This window comes from Aethalodelphis obliquidens, unplaced genomic scaffold (assembly GCF_003676395.1).
Source record: "Aethalodelphis obliquidens isolate GAN/ISIS:26980383/991018 unplaced genomic scaffold, ASM367639v1 scaffold66, whole genome shotgun sequence".
NCBI lineage: Eukaryota > Metazoa > Chordata > Mammalia > Artiodactyla > Delphinidae > Aethalodelphis > Aethalodelphis obliquidens.
The window spans coordinates 9705475-9727394 of record NW_020838010.1 but is presented as its reverse complement, the minus strand read 5'-3'; the positions used below and the strand labels follow the sequence as shown (position 1 = coordinate 9727394).

Genomic DNA, 21920 nt, shown 5'->3' with positions numbered 1-21920 from the left:
GACTTCAGACTATACTACAAAGCTACAGTAATCAAGACAGCATGGCACTAGCACAAAAACAGAAATATAGATCAATGGAACAGGATAGAAAGCCCAGAGGTAAACCCACGCACCTATGGTCAAGTAATCTATGACAAAGGAAGCAAGGATATACAATGGAGAAAAGACAGTCTCTTCAATACGTGGTGCTGGGAAAACTGGACAGCTACATGTAAAAGAATGAAATTAGAACTCTCCCTAACACCATACACAAAAATAAACTCAAAATGGATTAAAGACCTAAATGTAAGACTGGACACTGGAAAACTCTTAGAGGAAAACGTAGGAAGAACACTCTTTGACATAAATCACAGCAACATCTTTTTTGACCCACCTCCTAGAGTAACGAAAATAAAAACAAAAATAAACAAATGGGACCTAATGAAACTTAAAAGCTTTTGCAGAGCAAAGGAAACCATAAACAAGACCAAAAGACAACCCTCAGAATGGGAGAAACTATTTGCAAATGAAGCAATGGACAAGGGATTAATCTCCAAAATATACAGACAGCTCATGCAGCTCAATATCAAAAAAACAAACAACCCAATCCAAAAATGGGCAGAAGTCCTAAGTAGACATTTCTCCAAAGAAGATATATAGATTGTCAACAAACACATGAAAGAATGCTCAACATCACTAATCATTAGAGAAATGCATATCAAAACCACAATGAAGTATCACCACACACCGGTCAGAATGGCCATCATCAAAAAGTCTACAAACAATAAATGCTGGAGAACATGTGGAGAAAAGGGAACCCTCTTGCACTGTTGGTGGGAATGTAAATTGGTACAGCCACTATGGAGAACAGTATGCAGTATGGAGGCTCCTTAATAAACTCAAAATAGAACTACCATACGACCCAGCAATCCCACTACTGGGCATATACCCTGAGAAAACCATAATTCAAAAAGACACATGCACCCCAATGTTCATTGCAGCACTCTTTACCATAGCCAGGTCACAGAAGCAACCTAAATGTCCATCGACAGATGAATGGATAAAGAAGACATGGCACATATATACAATGGACTATTACTCAACCATAAAAAGGAATAAAATTGGGTCATTTGTAGAGACGTGGATGGATCTAGAGCCTGTCATACAGAGTGAAGGAAGTCAGAGAGAGTAAAATAAGTATCGTATATACATGGAATCTAGAAAAATGGTACAGATGAACCTGTTTGCAAGGCAGAAATAGAGACACAGACGTGAAGAACAAATGTACGGACACCAAGCGGGGAGGGTGGGGTGGGATGAATTGGGAGATTGGGACTGACATATATACACTATTATGTATAAAACAGATAACTAACGAGAACCTGCTGTATAGCACAGGTAACTCCACTTAATGCTCTGTGGTGACCTAAATGGAAAGGAAATCCAAAAAAGAGGGGATATATGTGTACATACAGCTGATTCACTTCTCTGTACAGCAGAAACTTACACAGCATCGTAAAGCAACTATACTCCAATAAATAAATAAGTAAATAAAACATATGCGTACACAGATTTTACCAGAAAAATAAAAATAAATAAACATAAAAAGGTGAATTCTCATGCTTAGGCAGATCCAGAGAGAAACCCAATGACATAAAAAAAAACGCACTAATCAATTTTTAAGCACATGATACCTTATTGTTAACTATAGGCACTACATTGTACTGCAGACCTCTGGAACTTTCTCATCTTGTACTATATATCTGTAACTTTATACCTATGGAACACCAACCCCCTTCCCATATCCCCATCCCCCCATCCCCTGGCAACCACCATCCTTGCTTTTGACTGTTTTAGATGCCTCATATAAGAGGAATCATGCAGTACTTGTCCTTCTGTGACTGACTTAGTTCACTTAGCATAATGTCTTCTAGGTCCATTCACATGTCCAAACTCACCAAATTATATATATATTAATTATTTGCAGTTTTTTACATACCAATTACACCTCAGTGAAGCTGGAGAAAACATAACTAAGCCATGGGCTCTACCTTCCAGCAAAACAAAAATGCACTAATCAGAAGTAAGGTAAATAAAGTGAATTTTGAAGTTTCTTAACTATGGTAATACTTGAGACCATTGAGGTCTTTCTTTAAAATCCTGGGAGAAAAACAACACATGCAATTTATAATGTAGTACCAATAGCCATCATGTGTTCCATGTTTTTACAATTTAGAAACCATTTTCATAGTCAATACTTCATTTGATAAACTGCAGAGAAGGCCATTCTCTCTCACATCCTCAGCCATCACTTGTTACTTTAAGAAGCAACATTTGAAATTTTCTACTGTCTATATTATTGACAGCTAAATCCCCACTGTGTCCACATCCTCTGTAGACGAGGATTACCACAGGGTCCTGCTGGGAGAGCTGGGTCAGGCCCCAAAGGCCCAGCTACGCATAAGATATAAAAGGAGGATTGCCTAGATGCTGGGGTCCCTGCCTTCTGGGGACCTATAACCTCAGAGTCCTGCCTCTGCCAGACCATTAACACCCACACGATGCAGAGCAGTCTCCTTCAGCCTGTCCCAGTGTCCTTTTTAGCCCAGGATGGAGGTAATAATGCAGAATCCACAGGTCAGCATTTGATTACTTTGGCCTGGACATCAAACAACCAGCAGGATGATGACAAAGTTCATCTCTGAAACTTGATTTGACCATTCTTAAGGTAGAAGGGATAAAACTTGCCTCTACCTAGTTCCCAGATATTTGGAGATGATAAAAGAAGTACTGCAATGACATATTTTAGTTTTCAAGGTGAATTACTCTGAAGTCCTTGGAAAGATCACAGAAGGCTGAGAGAGTCTAACTGGCTCAAAGTTAAGTATCTTCGATCACTTACCAGTTTTACTAGAAATCATACACAACATCTCAAACTAAAGATATGGAAAAGAGAAAAAAGCTTAGGTTTTGATATTGGGAAGTAGGAGGAAACTTAGTGAGGAAAGTGTCAATCAACAGCAGGAGTATGAAACAGGAAGAGGTGGACATGAAAAAGTCAAAGTGAAGAATTAAAATTTTGTTTCTGGGAAAGAAAGGGGGGAATATAAACAGCAACCATCGAACGATGTTCTCCCATAAAGAAAACACAAAGAAATTTTGTAAAGTGGTTCAATCTGGAATAACTGATGAACAATTAAAAACACATCATAAAGGACATAATGCTTATATGTGTGAAATAAATTTAAATGGAAAACTCCAACCAAAGTGAATGCTGTACTGAGTCTTAGAAATCTTTTAACCATAATGAGTTTGGCAGTGATTCTAGAAGGTAAGGGGATGTGATTTGTATCTCAGAACTGTCTATTTGGGTGAGTCTCATCCAGATTCGAGCTAACAAGACCCACACAGAGTATCGCAACGAAGCCAAAGGAGAGAAAGGAAAAACTAATCATCCTGCCCCTCTTTCAGATACAGCCCTGCCTAACCCCTACCTCCTTATGTTGCTGCCCCTTCACACCCTTCTAAGCCAGCCAGCTAACCAGCCAAGCAGTCACCCTGCGGCTAACTTACGTCTGGTCTAGGGCCCACCCTGCAGAAAGATACACATGCCGGAGGCAAGGAAGCTGAGCTGCAATTCTGGCAGATGTGCACTCCTTGGATTGGTCTACACTGATTCCAGCCACCCCTTCCTCTGGAAGACACTAAAGGCAGTAAGAGTAAATTATTATTTCCTTAGTTTGCTCACGCCTGTGATTCCAAGGGAAAATAACAACAACAGAAGAAAATTGTTGCAAGGGCTAGGCAGCCGAAGTCACCAAGTACCACAGGATCGATTTTTATACACACACACACACACACACACACACACACATACACTCTAGTATACTCTAGTGGTTATGGTTCAGCTAAACACGCTAAGTCAAGACAGGAGAAGGCAACCACTTTTTTACTCTCAGGTCCCTTCTGGGAATTTGGTCCTCACTTCTAGTGAGAAATCTGGAAATGGCTCCACTGGTCATCCTCCTCCTGGGAGAAGGACCATCTGAACTGTGGAAAACTTGGCTTTGGGAGGGGAGTGAGTTCCCTATCTCAGTGATACTCCTGGACACTGGGGGAATTCTGCTCCCTCAATCTTGTCAGAGGGTTTGCCGTAAATTAATTTATGGTGACTCAACCCTGGGGCAGTAGGCCCACTAGAGACATGGACAGCCTGCCCCAACCTTGTGAGAACTTCATAAACACAACTCTTGCACTTTCTCATCAAACACTCCCTCAGCTTCAGTCAGACCTGGAACCTGGGACTAGAGTGACAAAGGTGTCTGACCTGGGGGCAATTCTTCTGTTCATATGAGTGTGACTCTCAGGACAGAGCAGAAGTGAGAATGTGTGCTTCATGGTGAGCGACGAGGGAGGACAAGGAAAAGGACTGTACCTGTCAGACAGGTGAGCGCTGCCCGTCCTGTCCCCTTTCCTTAGATAAAACAAGCGCTGTCTGTCAGGTTGGAGAGCTGGTTTGGTCTTCACAGTCCAGGCTGTTACAGAATTAGAAAATCAGCATCACTCATACATTCCCTGAGAGTGGGATGGGAAGTTAAGGGTCAGTTGGTACCCAGGGGATGTAGCAGAGACTGTTAACAGCCACCAAATACACCAAGTATGCTTCTACGTACCCCCTGCAGTTAGACTGGGGCGAAGTGATTGGTTCCTGCCACTGAAATATGTGAAGTGATGTGTGTCAGGGCTGGGATGAGACAGCTAAGGCATACGGGTTTCCAGCTGTCTCTTCCTCTGCCATGATGCCCCTGGAGGTCACGTGTGCCAGATGGCATTGCAACAAGATTAAAGAGAGCCAACCAGTCTGCATCAAACCTTATTTACGTGAGCAACAAATAATCCTGTGTTGTTTATTTGTTACTGCGTCAGAGTGTACCCTATCCTGACTAATACAGGAGCCAAAGTAGCGGCCCATCCCCAATGCCAGAGACTTTAGTGCACTAAGTTTAACCTAGTCCCACTTACTCACAAACTCTAAGAGGATGATTGGATCTCACATGTTTTCCAAGACTTTCTTCAACAAAACATTGTCTCTGAGGGAGGATGGTTCAGCCTAAAACAGTAACTTCAAGTGTAAAGGCCACCTTTCCCAAGACACGTGTCTTCAAAATATCATAAAGCATCCAAAACTCATTCAATGGCTCATGAAATCTCTTCCCAGGCACCTATAACCTCCTGCTGTTTCCCATTTGACTAACACCACTGGACACAAGTGCTGGCTTATAGCCTCTATAAACAGAAGTTCCTCATAAATTCAGGTTCCCATAAAAATCAAACAAGAGAAAAGTGAAAAAAGAGCCACCAGTAAGTTTCTCTCTGTCGAGACCATCTCAGTTTCGTGAGGGCCCTGGTTCAATTCACTTTTCAAGTTTGGAATAGGAAAAAAGAGGAGCTTCCCTCACTCATTGTCTCTAAAACGTCTGGATCTCTCTTGGAGAGCCAGCAAGGCCAGCATGAGGCAGAAGGCACATCGCTTTAGAGCTTGAACTCAAAGGGCTGGGGATGCTTCCGGCTGGGCGCTATTCACAAGCTGCTGAAAGCCCTACCTTTCAGAGCACCTACCTACTCAGATGACAAGGACCCCGTATATGACTACTTGTTGTACGTGACCAAAACGTGTCTTTAGAAACACGTCTTTCAAAGGCAGTCACATTATCAGTGTAAGTTTCAGAAATTACACACATATATTTTTCTCGGGCTGGGACTGGATGGAAATGTTCATGTATTCAACCCCTAAGAGAAGGACTGTCTGGTGGTTAGGGGCTGCACAAAAGCCACGGCCTGGGCCCGTGCTCCGCACCCGGAATCTTCTGGCGGGAGGGGATGGTCAGAGAAGTACTTACTCTCTGACCCAGAAGGCCTCTTCTGAGCATTGCCCAATGCTCCTGTTATACAACATGCAAAATAAATAACCAACCTTAAAAGTCAGGCGGCCAAAACTCTACTCAATAATAAGCCCTTTTACAAGCTGCTTATCACTTGCCAAAATCAGCTCCAGAGGAACACCAGGAACTCTGAATTCTATTGTTCTTATGAACTATTTGGGGAATATAGACAAGCTTCACTGGCTTTATTGGTTTTCTAAGAGACAAAAGACAAAGGTTTTCATCTACCCATACTCTGACCTTGATCTCAAGAATGCAAATACAGACAGCCCCATCCCACCATCTCAGCGAGGTCCCTATTACAAGTGTGAGTTAGAAAGGGGTCCTGATCTTTTCCTAGAAAACACGCCGCTCTCTGCTTTCCCTCTCACCTGATTGTTGGGGTGAGGAAGGGAAGATAAATGCCAACCTTTTCAGAAAATTCACTGGGAGGGAGCGAGAGGGCAGGACAGAGGCACCTGGAATGCGGTCTTCTGCCTGCGAGGGCTCTCTGGCTTAACTGCAAAAGGAAAGAGGAGTTTTGCTCGAGGAAAACTGTTCAAAACCATTTTTGGTACACTTAGGTTGGCCTGATGATACGTTGTTGTTGGCCCAGAATGGTTTCTCTAGGTTTCCAAATACACGGTGGAGCCTCTCGTTAAGGGGTCTTGTTAAAGAAATTGATGGGAGAAATCTGTTATAAAACTCATTTCTGATGAACCACAAAAGGGATTTTGATACCCATTTGGCATTCTTATTCCAGGATCCTCAACCCACAGATGCAAAGCTCAGGATGTACCTGCTCTAGAAAACCTTACTGCCCTCCCATTTCCCCTCATTGCTCCCTTCCTCTGCCAGGCTCTATACATACTGACTTGTTGCCTTCACTAGCTGAGAGGTTTTCTTAGAGCAGGAACCAAGCCGTACTCCCCTCTGCATCTCTATTGTCTAGCACAGTCCACGGAACGTGGTACGTGTTTATTAAATCATTTAATTAATGATAAGATTAACAATAAATATAGTTAATATCCAAATGTTCAGTAACCGTGTTTAACGTCCTATATTTTTTCTCATTTTCCAGATGAAGAAGCTGAGGCATTGAGGGGTTAAGAAGCTAATAAGTGGCTAAGCAATGACACAAACTAGGCCATCAGGCCCTAGAACCTTCATTCTTAACCGCTACATGGAGCAGTACACAGCAATAAATAAGCGAGCTGATGAAAGGGCTATACACATATGAAACCGTTAAACATGAAGCTGGTTTAGTCACACAAAAATGTGTTAGGCACCTAGCACTCTGTGCCAAGCCCAGTGCTAACATAAGGGCATCATCTTATTCCTCAAGGAGAAGAGAGACAAATAACGAAAGCTTATTGAGCACTTACTACATGCTGGGCACTGTTCTAAGTACTTCACACATATTCTTTCCTCTTTACAAAATCCCTATGAGGGCACTACTGCTACTATTATTTTATATTGAGATAAGACAGGTGAGAAACTGAGGCACAAGGAGATTAAGCAATTTGCAAGAAGCACTATTTAAACCCAAGCAGCCTAGCTCCAGAGCCCGTGCTCTTATCCACTACACTCTGCCGCCTTTTCTGTTTACAACCACACACAACTCAGTGTAACATGTGCGAGAAGAGAGAAAGAGAAAAAGTGGTATCGAAACTCAGGGAAGGAAATGGTTCGTTTTGCCTGCGACGGGGCTCACAGAAGGCTCTGCAGAACAAGTGACACTTGAGCTGGGCCTTGAAGACATGAGAATCGGAAACAAGTTCAAATAAAAACAGGACATGGAGCAGTAAAACTTGTATGTGTTTTCAAAGCCATCACCACTAACACACAGAGCTAGGAAGCAAGCATGGAGCGACAATGGCTTCTGAGGCCACTTCCTGCCAAGGAACAGGGATGTCATTCGCGGAACTGTGACCTGAATTTTTATGTCACTTTTCCCACTTGGTTCAAACTCTACCTAGGGTTTTGTCATGCTCACAGTATCTACAGAAATTTCTTTTCCTCTCCCTTCTCTAGATAATAAGAGATAATAATGTTTCCGGAAGCGGATCTACAGGCTGTCTTCAGTGTAACTGAGGCCAGATCCTTCAAGGTTGGCAAAGGAGGCTGGAATCACCCAGTGGACAAGGGGGATGGCTAGAGCTCATGGCCCCAGCCATTTCCACACGTGGAGATACTCTCCCTTTCCCTAACTGCAGAGGGTCTGAGTCCAGTTTTAGTAAAGGCTGCCCACGGGTTTCCTTAGAGTTTGTTCCAGTCAAACCTACTGGCAACTTCCCCTCCCTCAACATCTAGCTTCTCTGACGATTACTGGCTACTATGCCCAGAAATGCACGTGACTACGGACTAGTGAACTCCAACGACCAGTGAGTACTCCTGGGGCAAACGTTCCATTATTTCTCCCATTCTGAGTTTATTTTTGTGGATGGTGTGAGGGAGTGTTCTAACTTGATTGGTTTACATGTGGCTGTCCAGCTTTCCCAGCACCACTTGCTGAAGAGACTGTCTTTTCCCCATCGTATATTCTTGCCCCCCTTTGTCGTAGATTAATTGACCGTAGGTGCGTGGGTTTACCTCTGGGCTCTATTTCTCCCATTCTGATACCTTCTTTTGACCCCCTCTCCCACACACCATTCCAGTTACTGCCTCATCTCCCTCCTCTTCTTGACAGCAAAACTCTTCAAAAGATTTGTCTATATTCCCTGTGTACAATTTTTCTCTTCCCCTTCTCCCTTGAACCCACTCCAATCAAGCTTTTGTCCACTGAAAAGGCTTTTATCCGGGCCACTCCTGACCTCTATGTTGCTAGAGTCCACTGAATATTCTCGGTCCTCATCTTGCTCGGCCAACCAGAAGCACTTCTCACAGCTGATCATCCCCCCTTCCCAGAAGCACCTTCTTCACGTGGCTTCCGGGGCACCATTCTCTTCGGGTTTTCCTTCCATCTTCCTGGCCACTCCTTGTCAGTCTCCTTTGCAGGTTCCTCATTGTCTTCCAAACCTCTGGCTGTGGGAGTGCCCCAGGGCGGGGTCCATGGTCCCCTTCTCTTAACTATCCTCACTCCCAGTGATTTCATCCGTCTCACAGCTTTAAATACTATCTAGATGCCTATGACTCAAGAATGTTTATCTCCAGCCCTAACCATGCCTGTGAGTGCCAGGCTCATACATCCCACAGCTCACTCCTCATCTAAGTTAGACTTAGATGTCTAACTGGCATCTGAAATTCAACATATCCCAAAGTCAACTTCCAATATACTCCCAACCTTGTCTACCCACAGTCTTTATCACTGCAGTTAGTGGCAACTCCATCGTTCCAGCTGCTCAGGATGAAAACCTTGGCATCGTCTCGAACAGAAACACTGTGTTATACAACTCCAGAGGGCACGAGCCACATTTTATGCAATGCTATTGGTGTTATGTAACATGGTGACCCTGTTTTCCTTGATTCCTCATTCACATCCCACATCTGATCTGTTAGCAAATCCAATTGGCTCTACCTTCAAGATATACCCCCAAATCCAACAACTTCTCCCAAATTCCAGTTACCAGCCTGGCCCAAGCTTATCCCCTTAAACATAACGTATTATCCAAAAAACAAGAGTGATCCTTTTAAAACATGTCAGATCACACCATTCTTACTCAAAATCCCCCACTGCTTCCCATCTCACTCATAGTAAAAATCAAACTTCTTACAATGGCCTTCAAGACCTTGCATTATTTGTTCTTTTTAGCACTTATCCCTATCTAATATACTACATATTATTATCTATCTAACTTACTTATTATCTGTTGCCCACATATGAAATAAGCTCCATGAGGTCAGAGACTTGGTCGGTCTTGTTCACAGATGAAGCCTCAGCATCTATAACAATACCTGACACAAAGCATATGCTCAGTATATATCTGTAGAAGAAATAAAAGATTGGGAAGAGGGAAATCTTCACACATGGGCCAGAATCATACCAGAACCCAATATAACAAGTGAAATGGCATTTGGGTCAACTGGTACTGAGACCAAGTCAAGTCCCAAGAGACCTATGTGCAGTTCTTACTTCCTATTATTTGTTTTCCCATTGCTTTGATATTTTGCCTGATGAAGTCTCCTTTCTTTTGCCTCTAAAGAAAAAAAAAATTGACCTAGCTATAGTAAGGAGCTCCCCCTGGTGGGAGCAGCCCCATCAAAGGAATGGCAAAGAAAATCATAGAAAACAGGCTTTAAGTTACAAAGGAGATCGCTGGAGACAAAGGAGTGACTCCAGCATTTCACAGGAAAAGTCCTTACTAGAAACAAGAGAAACTAAAGATTAGATTCAAGGTACATGGGGGAACTTGTCAACTTATTTTACTGTTGAACATCTTTTGCATCTGATGATGAGAAAGAAAATAATTCATTTAAAGTTGAACAACCTAAGTACCTTCCCTCAAGGAATTTAAAATCTGGTAGAGGAGGTAAGTCATGAATACAAATAAGTACAGGGGCTTCCCTGGTGGTCCAGTGGTTAAGACTCCACGATTCCTCTACAGGAGGCACAGGTTCAATCCCTGGTCAGGGAACTAAGATCCCACATGCCACTCAGCCAAAGCAAACAAACAAACAAAATAAACAAATAAGTACAAAGCAATGAGTATAACTGTGAAAGAGTGAATGGGGGCTAAATAAAAGGAATAAACTAAGAGCTATGACTTACCTAGGAAAAAGAAGGATTACTTTAGGCTGAGTAAATCCAGGAAGACAACTTGGAGGAGGTGGTTCTTGAGCTGAGCCTTGAAAAACAGACAAATTTTTATTGAGCGTAAATGTAGGGAAGGGCACATCATGTGGAAACCCAAATTGACCAACGGGACCCTGTAGAGGTCACAATTTGAGTGACAACACAGAATTCAAACTCTTTCGTAAAAAGAGCAGAGAGGGATTCTCAAGAGAAAACTCCTTGGCAGAGGTAGACACAGGAGGGAACCAAAGAAAGCTCCTTTCCTTGTTTTCCCTTGGGTGAGAGGAACACTATTAAAAACTACAGAGGAGGGGCTTCCCTGGTGGCGCAGTGGTTGAGAGTCCGCCGGCCGATGCAGGGGACACGGGTTCGTGCCCCAGTCCGGGAAGATCCCACATGCCGCGGAGCGGCTGGGCCCGTGAGCCATGGCCACTGAGCCTGCGCGTCCGGAGCTTGTGCTCCGCAATGGGAGAGGCCACAACAGTGAGAGGCCCGCGTACCGCACAAAAAAAAAAAAAAAAAAACTATAGAGGAAAAAGAAGATAAAATACAATCTCCATGATAAATGGTCTAGCTTCCATACTAGAGGATTTAGAATCCACAAAACTAATGAAAAAGTCCACATAGACATGCAGGGTCTATTCTGTTCTATATTTTATCTGAAGGTAATGTGCAGAGAACATCCTTTTCAAATGAGGCTGGTCTCCCTTCTATTCCCTCCTGTGCAATGTCCTTCCTGTGGAGATGCCAAAATGCATGCTGAATCCATCCACCCCTCCCAATTTCCACTGCCATCCCCCTAGTCTGAGCCACCATCATCTCTCCCCTGGTCTAGTGCCACAGTCTCCTGACTGGTCCCCCCACTTATAGTCTGGCCCCTCTGTAAGCCACGCTGCACACGGCAGTCAGATCAACCTAGGGATATTTGGGGGTGAGGTAAATAACTCACGTTTCATTTTCTTTTTTTTAAATTTATTTTTATTTATTATTTATTTATTTTGCTGTGCCAGGTCTTAGTTGTGGCACGTGGCATCTTCATTGCTGCGTGTGGGATCTGTAGTTGAGGCAAGCGAACTCTTAGTTGTGGCCTGGGGGATCTAGTTCCCTGACCAGGGATCACACCCGGGCCCCCTGCATTGGAAGTGCAGAGTCTTAGCCACTGGACCACCAGGGAAGTCCCTCATGCTTCATTTTCAACTTTTCATTTTGGAAGTACAGACAATGAAAAAAGGGGCACAATAGCACAAAGAATTCTCATATACCTTTCACTCAGATTCTCCAAATGTTAACATCTTCCATAACCACAGTACAATATTATAAATCAGGAAATGAACATTCATACAACACTATAACCTAATCAACAGACTATCTGATTTTCTCCAGTTGCCCCAACACTGTCCTTTTTCTAGTCTAGGATCACACCTGTCTCCTTCAGCTCCTTTAATCTGGCAGAGTTCACTAGTCTTTCTTTCTTTTCTTTTCTTTTTTTTTTGGTCTTTCATTACCATGACACTTTTGAAAAATACGACTGGTTTCAATTTTGGGTTTGTCTGATGGTTCCTCGTGACTCAATTTAGATTATTTGTTTTGGCAAGAATACTACAGATGTGATGTTGTGTCCTTCTCAGTGCATCCTACCAAGAGGCACATGGTATCAGTTTGTTCCACAACTATTGATGTTAACTCTGATCATTTGGTTAATGTGGTGTCTGCCAGGTTTCTCCCCAGTGAAGTTACTATTTTGCCCTTTGTAACAAATAAGCATTTTGTGGGGAGATACTTTGAGACTATAAACACGTATACTGTTTTTCATCATACTTTTGTCCATTTTGTGGAGAAAAGGCAACCCTCTTGTGCTGTTGAGTGGGATTGGAAACTGGTGCAGCCACTATGGAAACAGTATGGAGGTGCCTTAAAAATTAAAAATAGAACTGCCATATGATCCAGCAATTTCACTTCTGGGTGTTTATGTGAAGAAAACAAAAACTCTAATTTGAAAAGATATATGCACGCCCATGTTCATTGCAGCATTTACAATAGCCAAGATATGGAAGCAGGGCTTCCCTGGTGGCGCAGTGGTTGAGAGTCCGCCTGCCGATGCAGGGGACATGCGTTCGTGCCCCGGTGCGGGAGGATACCACATGCCGCGGAGCGGCTAGGCCCGTAAGCCATGGCCTCTGAGCCTGTGTGTCCGGATCCTGTGCGTCCGGAGCCTGTGCTCCGCAATGGGAGAGGCCACAACAGTGAGAGGCCTGCATACCGCCAAAAAAAAAAAAAAAAGATATGGAAGCAATCTAAGTGTCCATCGACAGAAGAATGGATAAAGAAGATGTGGTGTATACAAAAACAGACACACACACACACACACACACACACACACACACACACACACTGGAGTGTTACTCAGCCATAAAAAAGAATGAAGTTCTGCCATTTGCAGCAACGTGGATGGACCTAGAGAATATTATGCTAAGTGAAATAAATCTGACAGAGAAAGACAAATACTGTATGATCTCACTTACGTGTAGAATCTAACAAACAAAATGAAAACAGACTCACAGATACAGAAAACAAACAGGTAGTTACCAAAGGGGAGGAGGGTGGTGGGAGCAAAACAGGAGACGGGAATAAAGAGGAACAAGCCTCCGGTTATAAAATAAATAAGTCACAGGGATGTAATATACAGCATAAGGAATATGGCCCGTAATATGTAATAACTTTGTATGGGAACAGATAGTTACTAGACTTATCATGGTGATCATTTCATAATGTATGCAAATGTCAAGTCACTCTACGGTACAACTGAAACTAACATAATATTGCATGTCAACTATATTTCAATTTAAGAAAAGAATTCCAATCTTGTAAGTAACTTAGAGTCATCTGAAATTGGGAATACTGACACATGCTAATAAATCTCAGAAGAGAATGAAGTTTATAGATTACAACATCAATTTATTAATTTAACAGTAAAGTGGGCATTCTTTCCCCACAGGCTTGCCTACTAAGACAGTTTTCTGGTGAGCCTAGAACAGGGATCCACAAACTCTTCCTTTTAAAGGGCCAGACAGTAAATTTTTTGATTTTGTGGGTCATATACTCACATCTGTCACAATTACTCAACTCTGCCACTGCGGGGCAAAAGCAATGATAGACAATAAGTAAACAAAGAAGTATGGCTGTGTTCCAATAAGACTTTATTTACAACAATAGACGTCAGGGTTTCTAGAGCCCTGGCCTAAAATAAGAATAAGAGGAGTAGTAGTTACATGATTCAAATGCTTGATCACATCAGGCTTTTGTAGCCTGATGTGTCCATCAATGGAGGAGATAAAACCTGTCTCCGCTATCAGATTAGACACGCTGCTTAGCTGGACACTGCCAACGTTTGCCTCTCTAGTCCTCCTTTTTAAATGCCAGCCACCCTTCAAAAATCCCACCCCATCCTAAAGCCTTGAGTGTAAGAAAGCTCTACTTACCAGTAAAACTCTCAGGGAAATGCCAGCAGCCTCAGTTTACATTCTGCGGCTATTTCACGGAGAAAACCTTGATCCTTTGTTACCTTCGGGGTGGGGCGGGGGGAAGAGCACCCTCCATTCTTACTTGTGTTCCCCTGGAAAAAAAGTGACAGATTTGGCAATATTAATACTTATAAGAGGCACTAGCGTGTAAGCTCCACGAAGAGAGAGATTACTTTTTAAATTAGAAAGAATCTCTTATTTTTACAAAAGCAGTGTATGTTTGTTCATTGTGGAAAATTAGAAAACAAAAATTAATAGAAACATTACATTTCTACCACCCAGAAATTACCACTGTTAACAGCTTAGTATATATCCTTCCAGATCTTTTTCTAAGTATATATAATATGTATATGTACTTCCTACCAAAATGAGGTAATGCGTGTGCATAATGCTTTTTCTCAACTAACGAGCTCCACCATTCCACGTTAAGAAGTTTTCATCTCATCTAAGACCCATCCATATTCATATCCGCTTACTTTTCCCCAAAATGTCCTATAAAACTAGTCTGTTCAAATTAAGATCCAACCTCAGATCACACATTGCAAGCTAAGTCTCTTTTCATTTAGAACAGTATCCTTTTTTCAGGACAGGAATTTTGTTTCCCAATGTATCCTCAATGCCTTTAACAGTTCTCGGTACACAGGAGTAGATCAAATATTTGCGTAATTAAGTAATTAATAAAACACTTAGGAGATGGGGGGCTTTCGCCCTCGAGCTTATCTCAACCACCCATACCCTTTATCTTCACTTTATAGATAATAAAAATCAAGGCCAGAGAAGTAAAGTGACTTCCCAAGGTCACCCAGCAAGTACATGACAATTTCTCGGTTTCTTCTGTTAAACCAGGAGTTGGCAAACTTTTTCTGTGAAGGACAGATAGTAAATATTTTAGGCTATATGGGCCAAGAAGCAAAATCGAGGATATTACGTAGGTACTTATATAATGACAGAAAAAAATTTCCATAAATTCTTTACTGATGAAACTCAAAATATAATAATAATTGATTATACGGTTTTGTAATACAGGTCTACTAATGAAAAAATGGAATTGAAGAATAATATTTTGTTTTATTGTGGTTGAAACTTAGTGTTCCCTATCATCAAACTGATTGTAAATGTTCATCTGAAAAAACATTCTTAGCTGCCAGGTCATAGTGTGCCAACCTCTGTCCTATACTATGCTGCTTGTCTGTGATTTGGCTTTTTCTTTGAAAGTCTGAATGAAAATAACATTCTTCCTAATTGACGGTTGTAATTGGGTTCTGGCTTATTGAAGTTATATGGTATGAAAATACCAATGAGGAAAACAACTCCTTGGCTGCTCCTTTAAAATGTATATCTTGTCTTACTTCCGTTACTCTGGTACCTAACTGTTGGTAATGACTGTCTTCTTTCATTTAAATGGTAAGGTAGGTTGCACTGTGACTGTGGCTTTCACGATTAACCATGTGATAATATTAAATGGGGCTGGGACTTCCCTGGTGGCGCAGTGGTTAAGAAACCGCCTGCCGGGCTTCCCTGGTGGCGCAGTGGTTGAGAGTCCGCCTGCCGATGCAGGGGACACGGGTTCGTGCCCCGGTCCGGGAAGATCCCACATGCCGCGGAGCGGCTGGGCCCGTGAGCCATGGCTGCTGAGCCTGCGCTCCACAACGGCAGAGGCCACAACAGTGAGAGGCCCGCGTACTGCAAAAAAAAAAAAAAGAATCCGCCTGCCAATGCAGGGGACACGTGTTCCAGCCCTGGTCCGGGAGGATCCCACATGCCACGGAGCAGCTAAGCCCCTGCGCCACAACTACTGAGCCTGCACTCTAGAGCCCGTAAGCCACAACTGCTGAGCCCGGGTGCCACAACTACTGAAGCCTGCGCGCCTAGAGCCCATGCTCCGCAACAAGAGAAGCCACTGCAGTGAGAAGCCCGTGCACTGCAATGAAGAGCAGCCCCCCCCGCTGCAACTGGAGAAAGCCCGCGCGAAGCATCGAAGACCCAATGCAGCCAAAAATAGATAAATACATAAATAAATAAATAAAAATATTAAATGGGGCTGACTAATTGAGAAATCACTGCAAGTGAGGATGGTGATTGTTTGGCCTATGTCAAGGTTGATAATTTTTCTTCTAAAATAAAAATATGCTATGCTATTTAAAGATATAGAGGTAAATATCCAAAGAGTTAAAAGAACAGAAACTATTGGTTTGGGGGAAGCAGGGAATGGGGAGGAAAGCTGGGGACTCCTCTTTTTAAAAATAACCAACCTTGTAGAAGTATTTGACTTTTTAAAACTATGTACATGTGTAATTTTGATAGAAATACACAAAAGAAAACCAAGGCACATTAAAGCGCCTTCTAGAAAAGGCCTTTTTAATACTTTCCTATACACAAAAACAAACTCAAAATGGCTTAAAGGCTTAAATATAAGATATGACACCATAAACTCCTAGAAGAGAACATAGGTAAAACATTTTCTGACATAAATCATAGCAATATTTTCATAATTCAGTCTCCCAAGGCAAAAGACATAAAAGCAAAAATAAACAAATGGGATCTAATCAAACTTACAAGCTTTTGCACAGCAAAGGAAACCATAACAAAACAAAAAAGACAATCTACGGACTGGGAGAAAATATTTGCAAACAAAGGATTAATTTCCAAAATACACAAACAGCTCATACAACTCAGTATCAAAAAAACAAACAACCCAATCAAAAAAATGGGCAGAAGACCTAAATAGACATTTCTCCAAAGAAGACATACAGATGGCCAACAGGCACATGAAAAGATGCTCCACATCGCTAATTATCAGAGAAACACAAATCAAAACTACAAAGAGCTATCACCTCACACCGGTCAGAATGGCCATCATCAAAAAATCTACAAATAATAAATGCTGGAGAGGGTGTGGAGAAAAGGGAACTCTCTTGCACTGTTGGTGGGAATGTAAATTGGTGCAGCCACTATGGAAAACAGTCTGGAGGTTCCTTTAAAAACTAAAACTAGATTTACCATATGATCCAGCAATCCCACTCCTGGGCATATATCTGGAAAAAAACATAATTCGAAAAGATACATGCACGTCAATGTTTATAGTAGCACTATTTACAATAGACAATAGCCAAGAAATGGAAGCAACCTAAATGTCCACCGACAGATGAATGGATAAAGAAGATGTGGTACATATATACAATGGAATATTACTCAGCCATAAGAAAGAATGAAACATTGCCATTTGCAGCAACATGAATGGACCTAGAGAATACCATACTAAGTGAAGTAAGTCAAACAGAGAAAGACAAATATTACATGATATCACATATATGAAATCTAAAAACAATGATACAAATGATACAAAACAGAAACAGACTCACAGACATAGAAAACAAGCTTATGGTTACCAAAGGGGAAAGTGAGGGGAGGGGTAAATTAGGAATATGGCATTAACAGATACATACTACTACCTATAAAATAGATAAACAATAAGGACTTACTGTATAGAGCAGGGAACTATATTCAGTATCTTGTAATAACCTATATTGGAAAAGAATTTGAAAAATATATAACTGAATCACCTTGCTGTACACCTGAAACTAACATAATATTGTAAATCAACTATACTTCAATTTAGAAAAGAATACTTTCCTCCATCCTCCCCCCCCCAGACTAGGTTAGGTGTCCCTCTTCTCTGCTCCCCAGAGCATCCCTTGCTCAGCTCCATCAGAACACTTAACACACTGTACTGTAATTATCTGTTTCTCTACCTGTCTCCCTGAAGGGACTATATATGAGCTCCTTGCAAGGAGGGACCATGTATTATTCATTTCAGCTCCTAGATTAAAATATTAAAATAGGTATCCATTAAAGTGAAGTGAAACTAGCTAAATACCACTCAGTCTGGGCAAATTAACATCACAATGAGATACCAAACAAAAAGACAAAACAAGTGTTGGTGAGTATGTGGAGAAATTGGAACCTTCATACATTTACCGACGGGAATATTAAATGGTACAGCCACTTTAGAAAACAGTCTGGATGTTCCTAAAGAAGTTAAACATGCAGTCACCTTATGACCCAGAAATCCCACTCCTAGACCAGGGAACAAGTGAACATGGTCCTTGCCCTTTCCAGTGTAGAGACAGAGAATGAACCCAAGCTTACAGGGCAGTGTGTTAAGTGTTATGACAGAGGTCTGCCAAGGGCACTATGGCAGCACCTGAGCAGGGCAGTGAAATCAAGAGAATTGAAAACATATGTCCTCACAAATGTTCACAATAGGATTACCCATGATAACCAAAAAGTGGAAATAAATGTCCATCAACCGATAGATGGATAAATAAATGTGGTATACCCATTCCATGGAATGTTATTCCGCCATGCACACATATATACAATGGAATATTACTCAGCCATAAAAAGAAACGAAATTGAGCTATTTGTAATGAGGTGGATGGACCTGGAGTCTGTCATACAGAGTGAAGTAAGTCAGAAAGAGAGAGACAGGTACCGTATGCTAACACATACATATGGAATTTAAGGAAAAAAATGTCATGAAGAACCTAGGGGTAAGACAGGAATAAAGACACAGACCTACTAGAGAATGGACTTGAGGATATGGGGAGGGGGAAGGGTAAGCTGTGATGAGGCGAGAGAGTGTGGCATGGACATATATACACTACCAAACATAAGATAGATAGCTAGTGGGAGGCAGCCGCATAGCACAGGGAGATCATCTCGGTGCTTTGTGACCACCTGGAGGGGTGGGATAGGGAGGGTGGGAGGGAGGGAGATGCAGGAGGTAGGAGATATGGGAACATAATGTATACGTATAACTGATTCACTTTGTTATAAAGCAGAAACTAACACCATTGTAAAGCAATTATACTCCAATAAAGATGTAAAAAAAAAAAAGCAATGAGGTACTGATACATGCTACAGCATGGATGAACCTGGAAAACATCATGCTGAGTGAAAGAAGCCATTCACAAAAGACCACATATTGTAAAATTCCATTCACATGAACTGTTCAGAAAAAGCAACTATAGAGACACAGGGCAGTTACATGGTTGCTTAGGACTAGAGGTAGGAGGAGAGATTAACTACAGTCTTTTGGGAATTTGGGGAGGGGTGATAAAAATGCTCTAAAACTGGATTCTGGTGATGGTTACACAACTCCATAAGTTTAGTAAAAACAAGTGTACATGTAAAATGATTGGATTTAATGGTATGCAAAGTATAAAGGCTCTTTTTAAAAAAAAATCCCTCAATCTATTACATTATTTAGTTTCTCTCTAAATTAACTTTTTTCCTCCATGACAAGACCTGGTAAGAACTGTGGTAAATGAAGTTTCTGAGGCAGTTTTGTCGGTTGGGGTTTGGGGCTGTGCTGACAGAAACATCAAAGTCAGCCTCTCTGAATATTGCGTGATGAGGTGTACAATGCGTTTCCGGTTGGGTGATCCCAGTGTGTAATCTGGACAATCTGTGGTCTGCCAGTTTAAGTGTGAGTGCGCCAGGCCCCTACTCCAAGCAATAAACTGTAGTCAGGTAACAAATTCACTTCTTGAAACTCTCAAGCCTTGTTCACAACCAGGTGAATTATTCTATTACAGCATATCTGTGAAAATGTTAGTGGTTTTTGCTTGTGTGTTTGGGTATTTTTTTTGGCAATTTGGTCAGTGCTTACTAGGCAAGGATGTCCTGCCAGAACAGCTGATAGATACTAACTCCTCCCCTCCAGACCCGCCCCACTGGATACTCCAGAGGAAAGCACACCTATCTAAGGGCGATGGGGGACGTGCCAGGGGATGGAACAGCACCTCTCCGAGCTAGGGGAAAGGCTGGGACCGAGTCCCTCCTTCTTTGCGTTGCGGAATGGGCAAAAACTGCCACAAAGTAAGGGTGAGGTGTCTCCTCCCAGGGCCTCCTGGTGCCCGGGAAACTCACGCGTCTTCTTGCAGGGTCGCCAGGAGGTTACAGATAATTGCGCCCAGACCTCAGTCGCTTTCGCCGCTACAGTTCCACCGTGTGGTCCGCGCACAGCGAAAGAAGGCGATGAAGACAAGCAGCCTGAGCAGGCTTGCAGCCGTCCGGAGTTCCAAGCCGCGGTCCCCTACGCCCCAGCGCTCGGCTCCCTGACCACGTGACCGCCACCCCTCCCCGCACGCGCGATTATGTCTTGGCGCCCCCTGGTAGCCGGAAGCGGGCAAAACCGGCGCTGTTATCACCAGCTAGTCGGAGCATGCGTGGACTGGCGAGTGGCTTCCGGTCCGCGGGGCAGCCCAGGCAGAGGCGGAGGCATCTGCGGCGGAAGTGGCCGCGCCGCTGGCCCAGGGCGAAGCCGCGATTCCGAGGGCAGCTGACCCAGATCCAAAGTGGAGTAGGTGGAGGCGGCCTCCACCCCTTCCTCCTTTCTCCCCAAAGGGAGAAGGACCCCAAAGAGGACAGAATGGTCAAATAATTATCTCGAACCTGGATGCCAGCTCCCTTCTGCAAAAACGGAACAGAATAAGGAAGCTTTGTTGAAGATGGTTTTTGTTGACGTTCCGAAAAAATGCATTTGTAGCCGCATCGATATGAGCTAATTATTACCTCCCTGAGCCTCAGTTTCCTCCTCTTATAAAATAGGGATAATAATAGTACCAACTTCACAAGGTGTTTGTGAGGATTAAATAAAATAATCCACCCAAAGGGTTTACCAGACTGTTAAAGCTAGCCATTTAGTTGTTTCTCAGGATAAGAGTATTATCTTTCCTCGAGATTCAGAGAAACGAAAGGATTTTGACACTACCAAACAAACGCATACCTAAGGTGAATTATTCATAAAAATGTTTTGTATATGAGGAAACAGTCCATCCGCACACTCAGCCTGGACACAGAAACAAAAGCACGCCATACTATGTACATAAATGTGTCTTGCTAGTCCACTGTCTTCGCTGGCATTACTTTTCCAGGACTCCTCTGTCCAGGCAAATAGTTTCTTCACTACAGCAACGTCCCCAAAGATCCATCAACTCTTCAATGGAAAGCAGCAACAGTTTGCTCTCTGAAATTCTTTAAGTCCCTCTCCTCAAAATCCTCCCCTTGCAGCTTCCACCAGTCCCAGACTGTTGGTATCATGATCCTTACCCAATCCTAATCAAGCCCCAGAGCTGAAAGACCCTCTGCCTTAAACCATGCTTTCATTTCTCAATAAATTCTGCCCTTTCCTTCCTCCCTGAAACACTGGCAAAGCTTTGCGAGGTGAGGGTTCTCCCTTACAGAGGTAAGTGATAAATTCAGCATTGTCCTATCAACAGGTGCATTGGTGATATTTGGGGAGCCAGCACTTGACGGTTTTGAAGTCCCCACTGACATCCAGTGCCCCTGAGACCTCAGCACCACAGCTCAAGACCTTCAACTTGGAAACAGTGTGCTCCTCCCGCCTCTTGGACCTCCAGCTTGGGGCTCTCTGACCACAATGGTAAGGTACGTAGGTTTCACATTGGTTAGAGCTCTGATCCCTTGGAGCTCCCAGTTGCTGAGGATACTAGTCCTACAGCCTGCACATGACCCCCTGTGAGAAGCCTGACCCCGCGGATTATAGGGCCCTCCTCTGTGTTCTGACTGTCCCCTGGCTCACCCCTGCCGTGGCTCTCACCACTCTTGTTTTATTCTGATGAGCTACTGCACTTAATAGTAAGCCAAGTGGGGCAGAGGATCCCTGCATTGTAATTGTGAGGTCAGCCTGTGATGTGGCTGGGGCCTGGGTGATTTTATGACAATGTCTTCCTCTACATC

The 21920-nt window shown here is 42.9% G+C and overlaps 1 long non-coding RNA gene across 4 annotated transcripts in view; it reads right to left on the bottom strand.

Annotated features, from left to right (window-relative positions):
* Positions 1-20308, bottom strand: part of LOC113610926 (uncharacterized) — an 83905-nt gene extending 63597 nt beyond the window's left edge. For 2 of the 4 annotated variants that reach the window (XR_003429296.1, XR_003429295.1), the window contains exons 1-4: positions 20088-20306; positions 17636-17675; positions 14112-14245; positions 10609-10684 (exon numbers count right to left, since the gene is read on the bottom strand). This is a non-coding gene — a long non-coding RNA (uncharacterized LOC113610926). Of the gene's footprint in view, positions 1-10608; positions 10685-14111; positions 14246-17635; positions 17676-20087 lie in introns of all 4 variants that reach the window. The other 2 variants (XR_003429293.1, XR_003429294.1) reach the window with 2 other exon arrangements.
* Positions 20309-21920: the final 1612 nt, after the last annotated feature.